Consider the following 20,153-nt stretch of genomic DNA (forward strand, 5'->3'; position numbering starts at 1 on the left):
GGATGGGGCGGGGGGGGCACGGGAGGACATGGCGTGGGCACGGGGGCATGGGTGAACATAGGCTGGTGTAGGTTGGCATGGGTGGGCATAGGTTGGCACTGGTGGGCATAGGTTGGCACAGGGGCCCCTGTGTCTGAAATGGTGGCAATTTTCAATGCCCACCATGCCCCCAACCCACCCATTTTTTATTTTGAAAATTGAGCCCATTATCTCCATTGGATAGTTATATGGAAAGCTTTTCCCCACCATTTTGTAAACAAAGACCATGTTAACATAATTCACATGAAAACTGCCATCCTGTTGCTTGAATATGGTATCATTACACTGCATATTGCACTTTCCTTCCCAAAATTGTGGCACTTTCCCTTTAATAAAATATCCTATTTCTTAAATAATTTTATTCTCCATCCATGGCTCCCCCTTGGGGACGTACTGCTCACCTCCATTGTCAAGTTTCTGCTGTCAACGGGAAAGGTAGGATGGTTGAGCTGTTAAGTTAATGGATGGCCATTATCTATGCCACTCTATGATTAGCTAAGAGCATGCATTGGTCCAGGTTGCCTGGCTGTGGATTACTGAGCATTACATTCACATTTTTCAATCTGATAGTTCAAGATACTGTAAGTACCATCATTGAAAGCCATGCTTAAGCCTATACTGACGCAGGTATAATTGTGTAAAGATATCACAATGAAAGTGATTATCTCATTACAGGAATGTAAATTCAATATTACAGAAGTTTTGCTGAAAAGACCCTTTCCATGTCGCTTTTGCAGAAAAAGATGGTGTACAGCAACAGGGTCCACTTATGGTTTGCAATTCCAGATGACTGTTGTGATCCCAGGATTCAATCTTACAAATCCACGTAGGGTTTCTCCTTCAGATCCTGCGAAGGGTTCAGGATTGTGATTTTGACGTAGGAAGACATGGGTCACTGACTAATCCAAGAGAGCTCTAAAGGAGAAACCCTGCAGCAGCACCCAGAGCGTACAAGTGCAGGAGCGTTGGAGTGACAAACGATTCCAGTGTGAGCTCTGTGCCAACTCCTGGTCCTACACAAACAGCTTTAAGGGTACCTCCGAAAGCAGAACACCCCAGTGACCGAAGCGTAGGACCTCCTGGCACTGATGAAAGGACATCAGGGGAAATGTTACATCTGAGGAAAAACATTGGTCCCCAGTACCGGATACCTCATCCAGGGGGAGATCGTAGATCAGAGCAAGTGGCACCACATCCATCAGGGCTCGAGTCACAGGTGGTGGTAAGGATACTAGGAAGACACACTCAGGCGCAGACTCAGTGGCAGGTTTTCTGCTGCTGGATCTTTGGGATCTTTTTCTTCCTGTTAGCCACTCTCTCTTTCTGCTGCCCTTCATGTTCACCTTTGCTGGTCAGTTGAGATATTGGGGCAGAAATTGCTCGGAGCGGCGAACCAACACTCCTCGCCACTCCGTAGACTTATACCAACCCACTAGCTTACCAACTAACTAACTAACCCACTTACTAACTAACCCACTGATTTCACTGATTGCAGCCAGTGATATACCTTTAATTCGAAGGTGTCATATCGCCGGCGAAACCAATAGGAGCAAGTTCCGGATTTCCACCTTTCACTGCGCATGTGCGAACGCCAGAACTTGCTCCTCCATTTCGCCACTAACAGCAGAGAGCGCTGTCGAGCTCATCGTTATTTTGCAAGCAATTTCTGCCCCATTGTGCCGTATGCAACACAATGCAACAATTTTCAACTTTCACAGGGGAATATGGCAAGTCCCTATCTGAATGATCCAAGCATCAGAGACTTTGAGCATCCATGTTCTGGCATAAGCATGACAGGCTAGAAATTATTATTGGCATATTAGCATTAGGACCCCCACCGAGGGGGAGGCACAGAAAGGGAATAAAATTATTTTAAAACAAACAGGAGATTTTATTAGAGAGAAATTGCCACCATTTTGGGAAGGGAAGTGCTATATGTACTTTAATGATATCATTGTCAAGCAACGTGATGATATTTTTTGACGTGAATTATTTTATTTATAAACCCGAGTCTCACTCATATGGCTTTCCTCTGTCCATTGTTTTAATGTAGGCATTAACCTTTTTATTTCAATGACAGTTTAATAAAGAGACTTTTCTTTAACTTTGCACAAAGAGCAATCTGTGGGAGGAAATTAATATCAGCTCTGATTAGATGACGGTATCACCTTCTTCAAATTGAAGTGAGCACCAACCGTTTCCATGCAAAACGATTCAACAAGCACATTCCTAACATTAAAAGCCCTTAACAAGGTATTTTTTCCTTTCAATTATTTCATTAGTTACATATCAGCATTTGATGAACAAGAAGAAATCCACCTTAGGCAATAATAATGCAGTTTTAAAGAAATTTACAAAAGCAAATTTCTTCACCTGTTTAGGCACTGTACCATTTTTGTGCAAGGGTAAATTTTCCACCCTGCGCACAACTGCACCCATTGGGAGCATGTATTGGGAAATGGTGCCTGAGCAGCCTGTGATTTTTCATCCATTAAAATGAATGCATGGCAAATCACAGCTGCAGGTGTTGAATTTCCTAATATATGGTTTCATCGCGCGCAGATCCTCACCAAGAGTTAGGACCAGAAAATGTATCCTATAAATCAAGATCTTTAGAATGTAAATTAAAGACAAAGCACTTTTTTTTGCCCTCCTTTACAATATACGGGGCATGTAACTATAGCCCTTAGGTACACAACTCTGTATTCCCACAGTGCCTGTAAGAAATGCACTTTGAAGCAATTAAATTGGAGTTTTCCATAAATAACATGCAACCATCCCAGTCATGTGGTACCAACATGTCAATAAAAATCTAAATGAGAATAAATAAATATAAGTAAATGCTCACTGCACATTGCTGTGTTTGCAGATTGAAATCATGAATCAATATAATGTTATATTATATAAATCGTTACTGTTCTGGAGATGAGAGAGCCAGAGGAGACTGAAAATACAATGAGATTTACTGGGTAAGAATTTTGTTTCAGGCAACTTTCTCTAGCAACAGCTACAGGAGTATACGTTGCCCATTTATTCTCACTATCAGTTAGCATTACTTCACTCACAAATTAGTCAGATATTATTAAGGAGCTTACTGTCAACCCCAACCAATTGGGAGCAAAGCACAGCCAGACTTTAGATCGTGCAATTGTAAAACAGAATGTACAGGCATAAGATTCACAATGGCCGGGGAAAGAAATCCATAAATAACAACTTAATTTTTTGCTGGTGATATGTCTCACCCAGAGGGGAGTGTTTGCATCGCTGCATTTACAATATGTGTATGTATTATATTATATATATATAATTTTTAAATAATATTTTCTAATATATATATTTACATTATTTTTAAATTTCTCTCCAAACAGGTTTTGTGAACCCTCAGGTTAAATACAAGGTACCCTGTGGTCAAAGAGCCCAGCCAGGAACCTCCCTTCCCAACTACTGACTGCCACCAAGGGAGATACAAACCAACCATCCATTGGTATAGAGTACTGGGCTGTGTCAAGGGCTGCCTCTAGGCACCACCCCCCACCCCTTAAAAAACATATTGGGGAGCGAAACTGATCTCAGGCGATAGCGCAAAACGATAGTGAATCAGCAACCCGTTTTACAGCCCGCCTGTTTTACACTCCGCCCGATCTTTTTCATTGTCTTGAATGGAAAAGAAAAATCAGGCAGGATGTAAAACAGGCTGCTGAAGACTATTTTCACCCCCATAATTTCAAATGGATTTTTTTTTAAACACTTGAACACGAAGAATAGGAAAGGATACAGGGGGAAAAGGACAGGGAAATGCGATTAGAGTAGATGGCTTCAGTTGAAGAGCTAGCACAAGCACAAAGGGGCCAATCGGCCTTCTTCTGACTTCTGTGATTCTAGCATGCACCATGGTTGCAGAGGAGATGCTGGTCTGACAGTCCAAAAAGGGCCTTAATTCATGCCAGAGGAGACCTGAAGAGCCTGCCAACAGCAGGTGTAGAAATACTAGTTCAATAGACAGGAGCTAAATACTATGAACAGAGCAGTAAGTTGGAAAATTCCTTAGGGACAATCTTTTTTGCCAGCAAGCCAAGAGAAGTAAAATTACAAGAATCAAGTATGCAGATGGCAAACTGTTGTATGTATCAGCACACAACTTTCAAGGGCTGAAAATCCACGGGTCACGATCCTGGCAGTTGCGCTGAGATTGTGTCCATTAGTACCCTCCAGTGTTGAGCCCACTGGGGTTTGTGGGGCCAGTGGGAGGACGTCTAATTACAAGGGACAGGTGGATGCAAATGTACTTTTGTTGCAGCACTGGTGCCACTTGCCCTCAGCTGCTGGAAGTTCTGGCGCCCGCCCTCCTGTGGGGAGGGGTTGCCTAGGCCCTCTCCCCAACCCTGACCATATTCCCCTTGGTTCCTTGAGCAAAGGGGCGAGGATGGTGGGAGTGGGGGGGGGGGGGGGGGTAGAGAAGAGCTGCAAATGTTCTTTTTTAAATTGCCTGTTTTGGGGGCTTTCCAGGCTGCTTGCATGTCTTGGACCCCAATAATGGATCCCATATGTGCCTTTGTGGAGGTCAGTACATCTCCCCTCTCTCAGGACACTAGCCTTCGCTGATACGTCAGAACCCCCATGACGTAGGAAGTCCCAGCGTAGGGAATCCATGCTCCCGGTTCCATCCCACAAACGACATTTGCCACGTGAGGGGCGGCCGGAGATTCCGGAGTCACTGGGTCTTCACCATTTTCCTAGAGGTTATGCCGGTCTATAGCAGGAAACCAGCAGAACCCCTTGAGGAATTTCAATGCCTCAATATTTACACCTCCCTGGACACATCAGAATTTCCCCAGGCCACACAATAGGAAGTGCAGCAACATTCTTTTCCTCTTTTCCCCCCCATTCTCAGAGACTGACCCCTGACTCTAGACTTCCAAATCACAACTAATAGTACAATATAAAGAAAGAAAGACTTGCATTTATATAACGCCTTTCACAACCTCAGGTCGTCCCAAAATACTTTACAGCCGATTAAGTACTTTTGAAGTGTAGTTGCGATTGTAACGTAGGCAAATTTGCACACAGCAAGGTCTCACAAACAGCAAAATGATAATGACCAGATAATCTGTTTTTGTTGATGTTGTTTGGGGGATAAATATTAGCTAGGAAACAGGGGAGAACTCCCCTGCTCTTCTTCGAAATAATGCCATGGAATCATTTTCATCCACCTGAGAGGGTAGACGGGGCCTTGGTTTAACTTCGGACAGTGCAGCACTCCCTCAGTATTGCACCAGAGTGTTAACCTAGATTTTGTGCTTATGTCTCTGGAGTGGGACTTGAACCGACAGACTTCTGTGTCAGAGACAGGAGTGCTACCACGGAGCCACTGCTAACACATAGATGCAGTAAAAGACCTGCAATCTGGAACTACACAGGGTTCTCGCCAAGTCTATAAAGCTCTCTGGCCTTGAATTGATGCTACAGAACTGACACGGAAGTGAAATTCATCCAACACAAACTAGGCACAGGCACCTACCTTGCTGGTGTAATCAGCTACAATAGTATTGATGCACAATAAAGGGGGAATTAACTTCACCTAATGCATATGCTACAGGTGCACATCCCTACTCAGCAATAACTATATCGCTCAATGAGCCAAACGACCTTTTCCTGTCATTGAATGTTCTTATAAAATATTAGCTAAATTCCCGGTCCACAGACTAGATCCTATTACTTTTCAGAGACACTTACAATTTTGCAATTCATTCAAACTATTACTACCACCATAAATCTGGATTCAAAATCTTGGCAAATAATGTACACGCCACTACAATTTACTTCTCCCCGACACAGAATAACTGACAACGAAAATCACAATTATGGATCCTGAGCACAACTTTTTATCAATAACACCCACCACATTAATTTCTACAGCAGGCTTTACAAAAACATTACAAATCAATAAGACAAAATAAAGAGAAATCAAATAAAGCCCTAGTTATTGTAAGAAGTAGGAGATAGCATTGCACTCTTGTTCTCATGAGGTTTTGTGTGCGTGGTATAATTCAGCATTGTATTCCTGCACCATTGACTCTCTGTGTATTTGCACAAGCTGGTCGAATGTTCCGGTTTGTTCCGTTCAAGCTCAGCTTGCAGAAACTCGCACTTTGGGTTCGCACTCGTTCTGCACATAAACCCAGTTTACACCTTACCCAGCTGCCTCTCCATTACATAGAATGTAGAGTACAGAAACAGGCCATTCGGCCCAACAGGCCTATGCCGGTGTTTATGCTCCACACGAGCCTCCTCCCGCCCTTCTTCATCTCACCCTATCAGCATATCCTTCTATTCCTTTCTCCCTCATGTGTTTATCTAGCTTCCTCTTAAATGCATCTATGCTGTTCACCTCAACTACTCCCTGTGGTAGCGAGTTCCACATTCGAACCACTCTCTGGGTAAAAGTCCATCTTTTCATTATATATATATATATATATATGTATATTTTGAATTTTTACTCCAGTATCACCACTTTGTTTCTTCCCCTCACCCTATCACTTTGCCTCTGTTTAATTTAAGCACCCATCATGATGGCAGCAGTCAGCTTTGCCTCGCTGCACCCCAGTACTGCTTTATTGAGTACGCGATGCTGGCTGCTGCTAACTCTTGGTCGAGATGGTTGTGACCATCCCGGCCACTGGTTGTTCCAGGGCGCTGTTTTATAACAACAAGAGCATTATATCATGTAACACACAGCGCATTATCCTGCTGCTGAGGTGTAGCTTTGTTGATCTGGCTTGTTTCTGCAAGGTGACAAAATCTAATTGCTGTAAATGTGCACAAGCCTAAGACCAATTGGACTTTAATTGCCGTTGGTGAGGGAAGTTTGCAAACTGAAAAGCGCTTGTAAATTTCTGACCCCCACGTCAGAAGAAGCCGACGTGAAATGACTGCCGCTTTAATAAGCCACCAACATCGAACTACCCACCCGGAGTATTATTGCATCCTCCCAACTTATTACTTCACTAATGTTTATAATTTAGTTAGTTACTCACCAAATTAATAACTTACCAGATTTAACTTTCTCACAAAGGCTTTCTTTATGCAAAGGGTTATCAACACTTAGTTATTGGCTCGTGTGGTGAGTTCAAGAAGGAGCTGGACGAGTTCCTTGCTGTGGCACACAAAAGGTAAATGAGATGTCGGGTATGCACCTCAGGTCTCTGCGATCTCCTGAACTTGTTTTGATTGCCTTAAGCGGTTGGAGAGGAATTTCCCAGATTTTGTTTTTTCCTCCTGAATTGGCCTAGGTTTTTTTATCTGACTTTTTTACCTGTCCCAGGAGATTAAATGACTATTGTGGGAGGGAACACAGGCAGTCTATGATGCTTTGTCGTGCCGTGACCATTTGGGACAGGCTCGATGTGTTAATTGTATCGATATAATTTATATCAATTAGTGTTAATTGTATTCAGGTGGTCCGTATCAATTCAGGACTCGCTTGTATCCATTTATATGAGAGCTTATCTAGGGGGTGCACAGTGGGTAATGTGGAGCTCTGTGAATAAAGGCTTGGAAGTAACTGAAGACCAGGCTCTATTTTTCTATCCTTCACTGTCTGCTATCCAATCTATTACACAATGGACCAGCCGGTCTGTTCCGATCTGTCTTCTCGTATGTTTGTATGCTCGGAAGTACGAGAGGGCAGTCTGAGGTAAGTAGTCTTCTGATTTTCTTTTCATCCCTGTAGGGAAAACACCTGGCCTCTGCTCAATGCCTCACCATGATATTGAGAGCTCATAGTATGTGCAGACTCTCCATATGCTACCACTCCATAGCATGTCATGTTGGAATGTCAACACACTGCACTGCCATGCCACCTATAAAATAACTAAAACACTTTCCCTTTTATCCTTATCTAATGGGAGCTCATAGATAAACACATGAGTGATAAAGGAATTGAAGGAAATGCTGATAGGGTTAAATGAAGAGGGGTGGGAGGAGGCTCGTGTGGAGCATAAACACCGGTGTGGACCAGTTGGGCCCAATGGCCTGTTTTAGTGCTGTAAATTCGATGTAATTCATCTAATTGGGACTCCAAAATTCTACCTATACATCAAATTATCTAGTCATTTATTTCATTGCTGTTTGTGGGATCTTGCTGTGCACAAATTGGCTGTCATGTTTCCCTATATTACAGTACTTCAAAAGTACTTCATTGCTGCAGAGTGCTTCGGGACGTTCCGAGGTCATGAAATGTGTTTTATCAATGCAAGTTCTTTCCTTCTTTCTTACCTGTACAACTATTAAATTGCTTCACAAAAGTACATTTGATTATTATATCTGATAAGAATCAGATGAAAGCTATTTAACCAAATCTAAAACTCTTGTCTCTCTGAACTTCTCTTGATTTTTAACAGTATAGTTACCAACTAAAGGGGCTAAACTTGTCAGAAACTTGCAGGATAGTTTTTTTTTACCTGTTTGAAGCAGCAAGGTGGAGCCATACTGGAATCTGTAGCCTTCAGGTATTCATCCCAGTTAAAACTACCTGTAAGATACAGACGCCATAGATCTGAAAGTTGTCGGTATAAGAATGAGTGATGTAGAAACACAAGAAACAGCAAATACAAAAATCAGATTCAAAAGAGGCAGCACATATTCACTGTATGTGTGACATTTGAAAGGAGTGGTAACCCAAGGCATTTATCTCATTTCTTTTGTTATTGAGGATATAAAATTTCTCCATTTCATTCACTTTACAGCACGCTGATACATAAAGGAGTGTGCAGTGATTTGATCTATTGGTGACATGATTATACCAGTGTACTGCTAATCACATCTGCCATGATGAAAGTATTATTTTTGTTTAAGTTCTGATAAAGCTCAAGATAAAGGTTTTGCACCATCACAGCGGCTTGGCACCTGACTTTACTAATCCCAGGAACTCAGACTGCTCAAATACTCCCTAATTCAGACCCATCAAACTAGAGAATGTGAAGGGCAGCTGTAGTCTGACCACAGATTTCTCATTATTCATTCTCTGGATGTGAGCATCACTGGCAAGGCCGGCATTTATTGCCCATCCCCAGTTGTCCTAAAAGTTAAGTCAACCACGTTGGTGTGGGATTGGAGTCACATATAGGCCAGGCCGGATAAAGATATGAGTGAACTATTTGGGTTTTTCATAGATCTCTTCATAGGCATAGTCTCAGGATAAGGGGTCAGCAATTTAAGACTGAGATGAGAAGGAATTTCTTCTCACAGAGGGTTGTGAATCTTCGGAATTCTCTACCCCAGAGTGCTCTGGATGCTCAGTCATCGAATATATTCAAGACTGAGATCGATAGATTTTTGGACTCTAGGGGAATCAAGGAATATGGGAATCAGGCAGGAAAGTGGAGTTGAGGTCGAAGATCAGCCAGGATCTTATTGAATGGCGGAGCAGGCTCGAGGGGCCGTATGGCCTACTCCTACTTCTATTTCTTATGTTCAGATGTTCTTACAATCATAGAATGGTTACAGCATGGAAGGAGGTCATTTGGCCCATTGAGTCCGTGCCAGCTCTCTGCAGCATCAATCCAGCTAGTCCAATTCCCACACCCTATCCCCACAGGCCTGCAAATTTTTTCCCTTGAAGTACTTATCCAATTCCCTTTTGAAAGCCATGATTGAATCTGCCTCCATTACCCCCTCAGGCAGTGCATTCCAGATCATAACCACTCACTGTGTAAAAAAGGTTTTCCTCATATCACCTTTGGTTCTTTTGCCAATCACTTAAATCTACGTCCTCTGGTTCTTGACCTTTCCGCCAATGGGAAGAGTTTCTCTCTATCTACTCTGTCTAGGCCCTTCATGATTTTAAATACCTCTATCAAATCTCCTCTTAACCTTCTCTGCTCTAAGGAGAAAAACCCCAACTTCTCCAGTCTATCCATGAAACTGAAGTCTCTCATCCCTGGAATCATTCTAGTAAATCTCTTCTGCACTCTCTATGAGGCCTTCACATCCTTCCTAAAGTGCGGTGCCCAGAACTGGACACAATACTCTAGTTGTGGTCAAACCAGTGTTTTATAAAGGTTCATCGTAACCTTCTTGCTTTTGTACTCTATGTCTCTATTTATAAAGCCCAGGATCCCGCATGCTTTCTTAACTGCTTACTCAACCTGCCCTGCCACCTTCAATGATTTGTGCACATATACCCTCAGATCTCTCTATTCCTGAATCCCTTTCAGTATTGTACTCTTTAGTTTATATTGCCTCTCCTCATTCTTCCTACCGAAATGTATCATTTCACACTTTTCTGCATTAAATTTCATCTGCCATGTGTCCTCTTGAAGTTTATCACTATCCTCCTCACTGTTCACTACACTTCCAAGTTTTGTGTCACCTGCAAATTTGGAAATTGTGCCCTGTACACCCAAGTCCAAGTCATTAATATATATCAAGAAAAGTAGTGGTCCTAGTACCGACCCCTAGGGAACACCACTGTACACCTCCCTCCAGACTGAAAAACAACCGTTCACCACTACTTTCTGTTTCCTGTCACTTAGCCAATTTCGTATCCATGCTGCCACTGCCCCTTTCATTCCATAGGCTTCAACTTTGATGACAAGCCTATTTTTATGACAATCCGACAGCTTCATGATCACTTTTACTAATACTGGCTTTTTAATTTCCAGATTTTTTTTAAAAACTTAATTCAAAATCACAAACTGCCATGGTGGGATCTGAACTTGGGTTCTACTGGATTATTAGTCCAGGCCTCATGGATTACTAGTCCAGTAACATAACCACTATGCTACAATACCCGGTAAGATACGTACATCAGTGTCTAAACACCGATTCCCGCCAATGTCCTGACAAACGTCTGTTGCGTTATTATTTCATTTCTCTTCATGATTGGTGAGAAACAAGGGACAGATAAAAGTCAATTTGACAAACCAATCAAATACAGATTAAAATGTTTACATCCAGCCACGCAAAGCCTAGAATTAATCTTAGGGGCGAATGCTTGTAATATTAATTTTGAAAAGTTGATAAAAGAATCTCAATTGTTTCGAATGGTATGAATTACTGTTTCGTTTGTGACATGGTATTTCTAACAATGTTCAAATGAACAGCCTGATACTGAATGCAATTACACAATACTAATTCTGTTATGTTTTATCACATATTGCAGTGCAGCAAAAAGCATTCAGCACTCAGGATATCACCTCTAGAAGTCACAAGATTGAAAGGAGGAGTTCCACCAACAGTTCTAATCAAATGGTCTACTGATTAACAAAATGATTAATTAAATACTCTGGCACATTATTCACTCGTAAGAATGTTATAAGTTTCTGATTGAAGGGTGAGTTCAGCATCGTGCATTACAAATATATTAGTGTCACACTGAAAAGTTACAGCTTGTTCAGATTAGATTAGATTTCCACCCGTCACCCTATTACGAAACTTAAAACACAGTGGGGTAGATTTTACAATCAGGGTCACCCGATTTACAGGCATAAATTGGGTGAATCTGTTGGGAAAAGTGGGAGGAGGTCACTAGATGTCCGCCCACTTTGTGCTTCGGCAGTATGTCCGGGGGTGGGGGAAGCATGGGTGGCAAGCAGGCAGGAGTTTTGTTAAAATATTTGAATTGGGGACGGGGTGGGGGAGAGGCATCCTGCACACAATTTTCCAATGTTTGTGCCCGGAACACACTCAATCTTATTGATGTTGAGGAATAATGGGCGTCCAGGTGAGAGGCGTTGAGCTGTACGTGAAGTCAGTTTAAAGAACCCAGTAAAAAGGTCAGTTCTGAAAAGAAATTGTGCTTTTCCTCTCTTGCTAATTTGTGACATTGGCAATGGGGCAGCCTCTCCACACCCACCACCCCCACCCCCAGCGACTGCCGCTATGCCACAATGGATTTTCCAATGGGAAACATCCTGTATTTTTATTTTTTGGAAGCACTGAATGAGCAATGGAGGGATGCCAGGCAGAGGTGTTGTGTGCCACTCGACAGTATCTTCACACCCACAGAGACAAGTCTCATGTACCTCGCTTTGGCAGAGGATCAGTGCATGTGGAGGCGTCCAGTTCCCAAGGGAGGCTGTGCCAGCAGACCCGATAACACAAAAACAATCTGTGAATGCCTAACTAACTCTAATGCTGGTTCGTTCTTCGGAACTATTCCAGTCATAGTATGTCACGCTTTACGTGGTACTGCCAGAAAGAAGGCATGCCGGAGATCAAAAGCCAGCATAGCCTGAATACTTGTGCCAAGGTGCCACCAATCGTTTCTACAGGCCCTGACCCACCTACACGGCAACAACTGTGGGAGCTCTCTTTGCTGGGTCTGGATCCGCAAAGAGTCAGACTCAGAGCTGTGCCTTTTGCTGCAAGAACGTCCACAACTGATGTGCACCATACAGTTGGCACATGGTGTCAGCAATAGTGAGCTGCAGCCTCCAATTTGCCTCCACTTCTTTCCGGGCAAGCTGCAAGGCTGATCTATGGGGATAATGCCATGGCGTGGCAAAAAAGGTCACTCTCCTCATATTGCAGCACCTCCACCTCAGTAGCCATCATGTAATGGGCTGGATGCAGGGCTGCTGTATCACTAGCCTGAATGATGGGTTTCCTTTCCTTAGGATCAGGATCGTAGAAAGTTACGGCACAGAAGGAGGCCATTAGGCCCATCTACTGGCCGAAAAAGAGCTATCCAGCTTAATCCCACTTTCCAGCACTTGGTCCGTAGCTCTGTAGGTTATGGCACTTCAAGTGCACATCCAAGTACTTTTTAAATGAGTTGAGTGTTTCTGCATCTACCACCTTTTCAGGCAGTGAGTTCCAGACCCCCAACACCTTTTGGGTGAATAAAAATTTCCTCACCTCCCCTCTAATCCTTCTACCTATTACTTTAAATCTATATCCCCTGGTCATTGACCCCTCTCCTAAGGGAAATAGGTCCTCCCTATCCAATTTATCTAATCCTGTCATAATATATACCTCAATTAAATCTCCACTCAACATCCTTTGTTCCAAGGAAAACAACCCCAGCGTATCCAATCTTTTCTCATTGCTAAAATTCTCCAGCCCTGGCAACATCCTTGTAAATCTCCTCTGTACCCTTTCCAGTGCAATCACATAGAATCATAGAATCATAGAAGTTTACAACACGGAAACAGGCCCTTCGGCCCAACATGTCCATGTCGCCCAGTTTATACCACTAAGCTAGTCCCAATTGCCTGCACTTGGCCCATATCCCTCTATACCCATCTTACCCATGTAACTGTCCAAAAGCTTTTTAAAAGACAAAATTGTACCCGCCTCTACTCCTGCCTCTGGCAGCTCGTTCCAGACACTCACCACCCTTTGAGTGAAAAAATTGCCCCTCTGGACCCTTTTGTATCTCTCCCCTCTCACCTTAAATCTATGTCCCCTCGTTATAGACTCCCCTACCTTTGGGAAAAGATTTTGACTATCTACCTTATCTATGCCCCTCATTATTTTATAGACTTGTACAAGATCACCCCTCAACCTCCTACTCTCCAGGGAAAAAAGACCCAGTCTATCTAACCTCTCCCTATAAGTCAAACCGTCAAGTCCCGGCAGCATCCTAGTAAATCTTTTCTGCACTCTTTCTAGTTTAATAATATCCTTTCTATACTAGGGTGACCAGAACTGTACACAGTATTCCAAGTGTGGCCTAACTAATGTCTTGTACAACTTCAACAAGACATCCCAACTCCTGTATTCAATGTTCTGACCAATGAAACCAAGCAAGCTGAATGCCTTCTTCACCACCCTATCCACCTGTGACTCCACTTTCAAGGAGCTATGAACCTGTACTCCTAGATCTCTTTGTTCTATAACTCTCCCCAACGCCCTACCATTAACGGAGTAGGTCCTGGCCCGATTTGATCTCCCAAAATGCATCACCTCACATTTATCTAAATTAAACTCCATCTGCCATTCATCGGCCCACTGGCCCAATTTATCAAGATCCCGTTGCAATCCTAGATAACCTTCTTCACTGTCCACGATGCCACCAATCTTGGTGTCATCTGCAAACTTACTAACCATGCCTCCTAAATTCTCATCCAAATCATTAATATAAATAACAAATAACAGCGGACCCAGCACCGATCCCTGAGGCACACCGCTGGTCACAGGCCTCCAATTTGAAAAACAACCCTCTACACCCACCCTCTGTCTTCTGTCGTCAATCCAATTTTGTATCCAATTGGCTACCTCACCTTGGATCCCGTGAGATTTAACCTTAGGTAACAACCTACCATGCGGTACCTTGTCAAAGGCTTTGCTGAAGTCCATGTAGACCATGTCTACTGCACAGCCTTCATCTATCCTCTTGGTTACCCCTTCAAAAAACTCAATCAAATTTGTGAGACATGATTTTCCTCTCACAAAACCATGCTGACTGTTCCTAATCAGTCCCTGCCTCTCCAAATGCCCGTAGATCCTGTCTCTCAGAATACCCTCGAACAACTTACCCACTACAGATGTCAGGCTCCCAGGCTTTTCCCTGCCGCCCTTCTTAAACAAAGGTACAACATTTGCTACCCTCCAATCTTCAGGCACCTCACCTGTAGCGGTGGATGATTCAAATATCTCTGCTAGGGGACCCGCAATTTCCTCCCTAACCTCCCATAACGTCCTGGGATACATTTCATCAGGTCCCGGAGATTTATCCACCTTGATGCGCGTTAAGACTTCCAGCACCTCCCTCTCTGTAATATGTACACTCCTCAAGACATCACTATTTATTTCCCCAAGTTCCCTAACATCCATGCCTTTCTCAACCGTAAATACCGATGCGAAATATTCATTTAGGATCTCACCCATCTCTTGTGGTTCCGCACATAGATGACCTTGTTGATCCTTCAGAGGCCCGACTTTCTCCCTAGTTACTCTTTTGCCCTTTATGTATTTGTAGAAGCTATTTGGATTCACCTTTGCCTTATCTGCCAAAGCAATCTCATGTCCCCTTTTTGCCCTCCTGATTTCTCTCTTAACTCTACTCCGGCAATCTCTATACTCTTCAAGGGATCCACTTGATCCCAGCTGCCTATGCATGTCATATGCCTCCTTCTTCTTTCTGACTTGGGCCTCAATCTCCCGAGTCATCCAAGGTTCCCTACTTCTACCAGCCTTGCCCTTTACTTTATAAGGAATGTGCTTACCCTGAACCCTGGTTAACACATTTTTGAAGGACTCCCACTTACCAGACGTCCCTTTGCCTGCCAACAGACTCTCCCAATCAACTTCTGAAAGTTCCTGTCTAATACCATCAAAATTGGCCTTTCCCCAATTTAGAATTTTAACTTTTGGGCCAGACCTATCATTCTCCATAGCTATCTTAAAACTAATGGAATTATGATCACTGGTCCCAAAGTGATCCCTCACTAACACTTCTGTCACCTGCCCTTCCTTATTTCCCAAGAGGAGGTCAAGTTTTGCCCCCTTTCTAGTCGGGCCATCCATATACTGAATGAGAAATTCCTCCTGAATACACTCAACAAATTTCTCTCCATCCAAGCCCCTAATGCTATGGCTGTCCCAGTCAATGTTGGGAAAGTTAAAGTCCCCTACTATTACCACCCTATTTTTCTTGCAGCTGTCTGTAATCTCCTTACATATTTGCTCCTCAATTTCCCGTTGACTATTTGGGGGTCTGTAGTACAATCTTATCAACGTGATCTCTCCCTTCTTATTTTTCAGTTCTACCCATATCGACTCCGTGGGCGAACCCTCGGATATATCCTCTCTCACTACTGCCGTGATGTTCTCCCTAATCAAGAACGCAACTCCCCCTCCTCTCTTACCTCCTGCTCTATCTTTCCTATAGCATCTGTGCCCTGGAACATTGAGCTGCCAGTCCTGCCCCTCCCTTAGCCATGTTTCAGTAATAGCTATAACATCCCAGCCCCATGTACCCATCCATGCCCTGAGTTCATCTGCCTTGCCCATCAGACTTCTTGCATTGAAATAAATGCAGTTTAATCTAGACTTCCCTTGGTCTTTGCCCTGCTTTCTCAGACCATTTGTCCGGTCATGTTTTGTACACTCTCCCTTACTGCCTTTTGTTTCTGTCACCACACTACTTCCCACTGACTTCCTGCATCGGTTCCCATCCCCCTGCCACATTAGTTTAAACCTTCCCCAACAGCACTAGCAAACACTCCCCCTCGGACATTGGTTCCAGTCCTGCCCAGATGCAGACCGTCCAATTTGTACTGGTCCCACCTCCCCCAGAACCGGTTCCAATGGCCCAGGAATTTGAATCCCTCCCTCTTGCACCATCTCTCAAGCCACGTATTCATCCTAGCTATCCTGTCATTCCTACTCTGACTAGCCCGTGGCACTGGTAGCAATCCTGAGATTACTACCTTTGAGGTCCTACTTTTTAGTTTAACTCCTAACTCCCTAAATTCAGCTTGTAGGACCTCATCCCGTTTTTTACCTATATCGTTGGTACCTGCATGCACCACGACAACTGGCTGTTCACCCTCCCCCTCCAGAATGTTCTGCAGCCGCTCCGAGACATCCCTGACCCTTGCACCAGGGAGGCAACATACCATCCTGGAGTCTCGGTTGCGTCCGCAGAAACGCCTGTCGATTCCCCTTACAATCGAGTCCCCTATCACTATACCTCTGCCACTCTTTTTCCTGCCCTCCTGTGCAGCAGAGCCAGCCACGGTGCCATGAACCTGGCCGCTGCCACCTTCCCCTGGTGAGCCATCTCCCACAACAGTATCCAAAACGGTATACCTGTTTGAGAGGGGGATGGCCACAGGGGACCCCTGCACTACCTGCCTGCACCTCTTACTCTTCCTGGTGGTCACCCATTCACTTCCTGCCTGTACTGCCTTTACGTGCGGTGTGACCAACTCGCTAAACGTGCTATCCACGAGTTTCTCTGCATGCTGACCAGAACTATATGCAGTACTCAAACTGTGGCCTAACCAATGTTTTATACAGTTCTAACATAACCTCCCTGCTCTTATATTCTATGCCTTAGCTAATAAAGCAAAGTATCCCGTATGCCTTTTTAACCACCTTATCTACCTGTCCTGCTACCTTCAGGGATCTATGGACATGGACTCCAAGGTCCCTTTGTTCCTCTACACCTTTTAGTATCCTCCCATTTATTGTGTATTCCCTTGCCTTATTTGCCCTCCCTAAATGCATTACCTCACACTTCTCTGGGTTGAATTCCATTTGCCACTTTTCCACCCACCTGACCAGTCCATTGATATCTTCCTGCAGTCGACAGCTTTCCTCCTCACTATCAACCACACGGCCAATTTTTGTATCATCTGCAAACTTGTTGATCAAGCCCCCCACGTTCAAGTCCAAATCATTAACATATACCACAAAAAGCAAGGGACCTAGTACTGAGCCTTGCGGGACCCCACTGAAAACAGCTTTCCAGTCGCAGAAACACCCGTCAACCATTACCCTTTGCTTCCTGCCACTGAGCCAATTTTGGATCCAATTTGCCACTTTCCCTTGGATCCCATGAGCTTTTACTTTTTTGACCAAGTCTGCCATGTGGGACCTTGTCAAAAGCCTTGCTAAAATCCATGTACATTACATCAAAGGGCATTACCCTCATTGTCCTTCCTTGTGACCTGCTCAAAAAATTTGATCAAGGTAGTCAGACACGAACTTCCCTTCATTTTTTTCCTCCCCCTTCAGTCTCAGCAATCACTAACAAATAGACAACGTGCATTTTAAATTTTTCTTAAGGCTGCAAGGAATATTTGTCCCCCCCGTTCTGCCACTTGTCTTTAACTGTCTGCCTCCCTTTAATCTTTCACCATTAAGGGCAGTGGTAGGGGTGCTAACATTGGTCACAATGTCCTTTGGTTAGCTAGGGGGAAAGTTGGCCAAGCTTCCCACTCCAGATCACTATTGGAAGTGCACGTGCATGGGTACTGAGTGATAACAGAGCAGGCTCAGCTATGATCCCTGCCCCACCCCCACCCCTCACTGTCCCTCATTTTTTTTATTCGTTCATGGGATGTGGGCGTTGCTGGCAAGGACAGCATTTATTGCCCATCCCTAATTGCCCTTGAGAAGGTGGTGGTGAGCCGCCTTCTTGAACCGTTGCAGTCCGTGTGGGTGACGGTTCTCCCACAGTGCTGTTAGGTATGGAGTTCCAGGATTTTGACCCAGCGGCGATGAAGGAACGGCGATATATTTCCAAGTCGGGATGGTGTGTGACTTAGAGGGGAACGTGCAGGTGGTGTTGTTCCCATGTGCCTGCTGCCCTTGTCCCTCTAGGTGGTAGAGGTCGCGGGTTTGGGAGGTGCTGTCGAAGAAGCCTTGGCGAGTTGCTGCAGTGCATCCTGTGGATGGTGCACACTGCAGCCACAGTGCGCCGATGGTGAAGGGAGTGAATGTTTAGGGTGGTAGATGGGGTACCAATCAAACGGGCTGCTTTGTCCTGGATGGCGTCGAGCTTCTTGAGTGTTGTTGAAGCTGCACTCATCCAGGCAAGTGGAGAGTATTCCATCACACTCCTGACTTTTGCCTTGTAGATGGTGGAAAGGCTTTGGGGAGTCAGGAGGTGAGTCACTCGCCACAGAATACCCAGCCTCTGACCTGCTCTTGTAGCCACAGTATTTATATGGCTGGTCCAGTTAAGTTTCTGGTCAATGGTGACCCCCAGGATGTTGATGGTGGGAGATTCGGCGATGGTAATGCCGTCGAATGTCATGGGGAGGTGGTTAGATTCTCTCTTGTTGGAGATGGTCATTGCCTGGCACTTGTCTGGCATGAATGTTACTTGCCACTTATCAGCCCAAGCCTGGATTTTGTCCAGGTCTTGCTGCATGCGGGCATGGACTGCTTCATTATTTGAGGGGTTGCGAATGGAACTGAGCACTGTGCAATCATCAGCAAACATCCCCATTTCTGACCTTATGATGGAGGGAAGGTCATTGATGAAGCAGCTGAAGATGGTTGGGCCAAGGACACTGCCCTGAGGAACTCCTGCAGCAATGTCCTGAGGCTGAGATGGTTGGCCTCCAATGATCACCACTATCTTCCTTTGCGCTAGGTATGACTCCAGCCACTGGAGAGTTTTCCCCTGATTCCCATGGACTTCAATTTTACTGGGGCTCCTTGGTGCCACACTCAGTCAAATGCTGCCTTGATATCAAGGGCAGTCACTCTCACCTCACCTCTGGAATTTAGCTTTTTTGTCCATGTTTGGACCAAGGCTGTAATGAGGTCTGGAGCCGAGTGGTCCTGGCGGAACCCAAACTGAGCATCGGTGAGCAGGTTATTGGTGAGTAAGTGCCGCTTGATAGCACTGTCGACAACACCTTCCATCACTTTGCTGATGATTGAGAGTAGACTGATGGGACGGTAATTGGCTGGATTGGATTTGTCGTGCTTTTTGCGGACAGGACATACATGGGCAATTTTCCACATTGTCAGGTAGATGCCAGTGCTGTAGCTCTACTGGAACAGCTTGGCTAGAGGCACGGCTAGTTCTGGAGCACAAGGCTTCAGCACTACAGTCGTGATGTTGTTGGGGCCCATAGCCTTTGCTGTATCCAGTGCACTCAGCCGTTTCTTGATTTCACATGGAGTGAATCGAATTGGCTGAAGACTGGCTTCTGTGATGGTGGGGATATCGGGAGGAGGCCGAGATGGATCATCCACTCGGAACTTCTGGCTGAAGATGGTTGCAAACACTTCAACCTTGTCATTTGCACTCACGTGCTGGACTCTGCCATCATTGAGCATGGGGATGGTCACATAGCCTCCTCCTTCCGCTAGTTGTTTAATTGTCCACCACCATTCACGACTGGATGTGGCAGGACTACAGAGCTTTGATCTGATCCGTTGGTTGTGGAATCGCTTAGCTCTATCTATAGCATGTTGCTTCCACTGTTTAGCATGCATGTAGTCCTGTGTTGTAGCTTCACCAGGTTGGCACCTCATTTTAAGGTATGCCTGGTGCTGCACCTGGCATGCTCTTCTATACTCCTCATTGAACCAGGGTTAATCCCCTGGCTTGTTGGTAATGGTAGAGTGAGGAATATGCCGGGCCATGAGGTTACAGATTGTGCTGGAATACAATTCTGCTGCTGCTGATGGCCCACAGCGCC

This window comes from Heptranchias perlo, chromosome 5, assembly GCF_035084215.1.
Source record: "Heptranchias perlo isolate sHepPer1 chromosome 5, sHepPer1.hap1, whole genome shotgun sequence".
Taxonomy (NCBI): Eukaryota; Metazoa; Chordata; class Chondrichthyes; order Hexanchiformes; family Hexanchidae; genus Heptranchias; species Heptranchias perlo.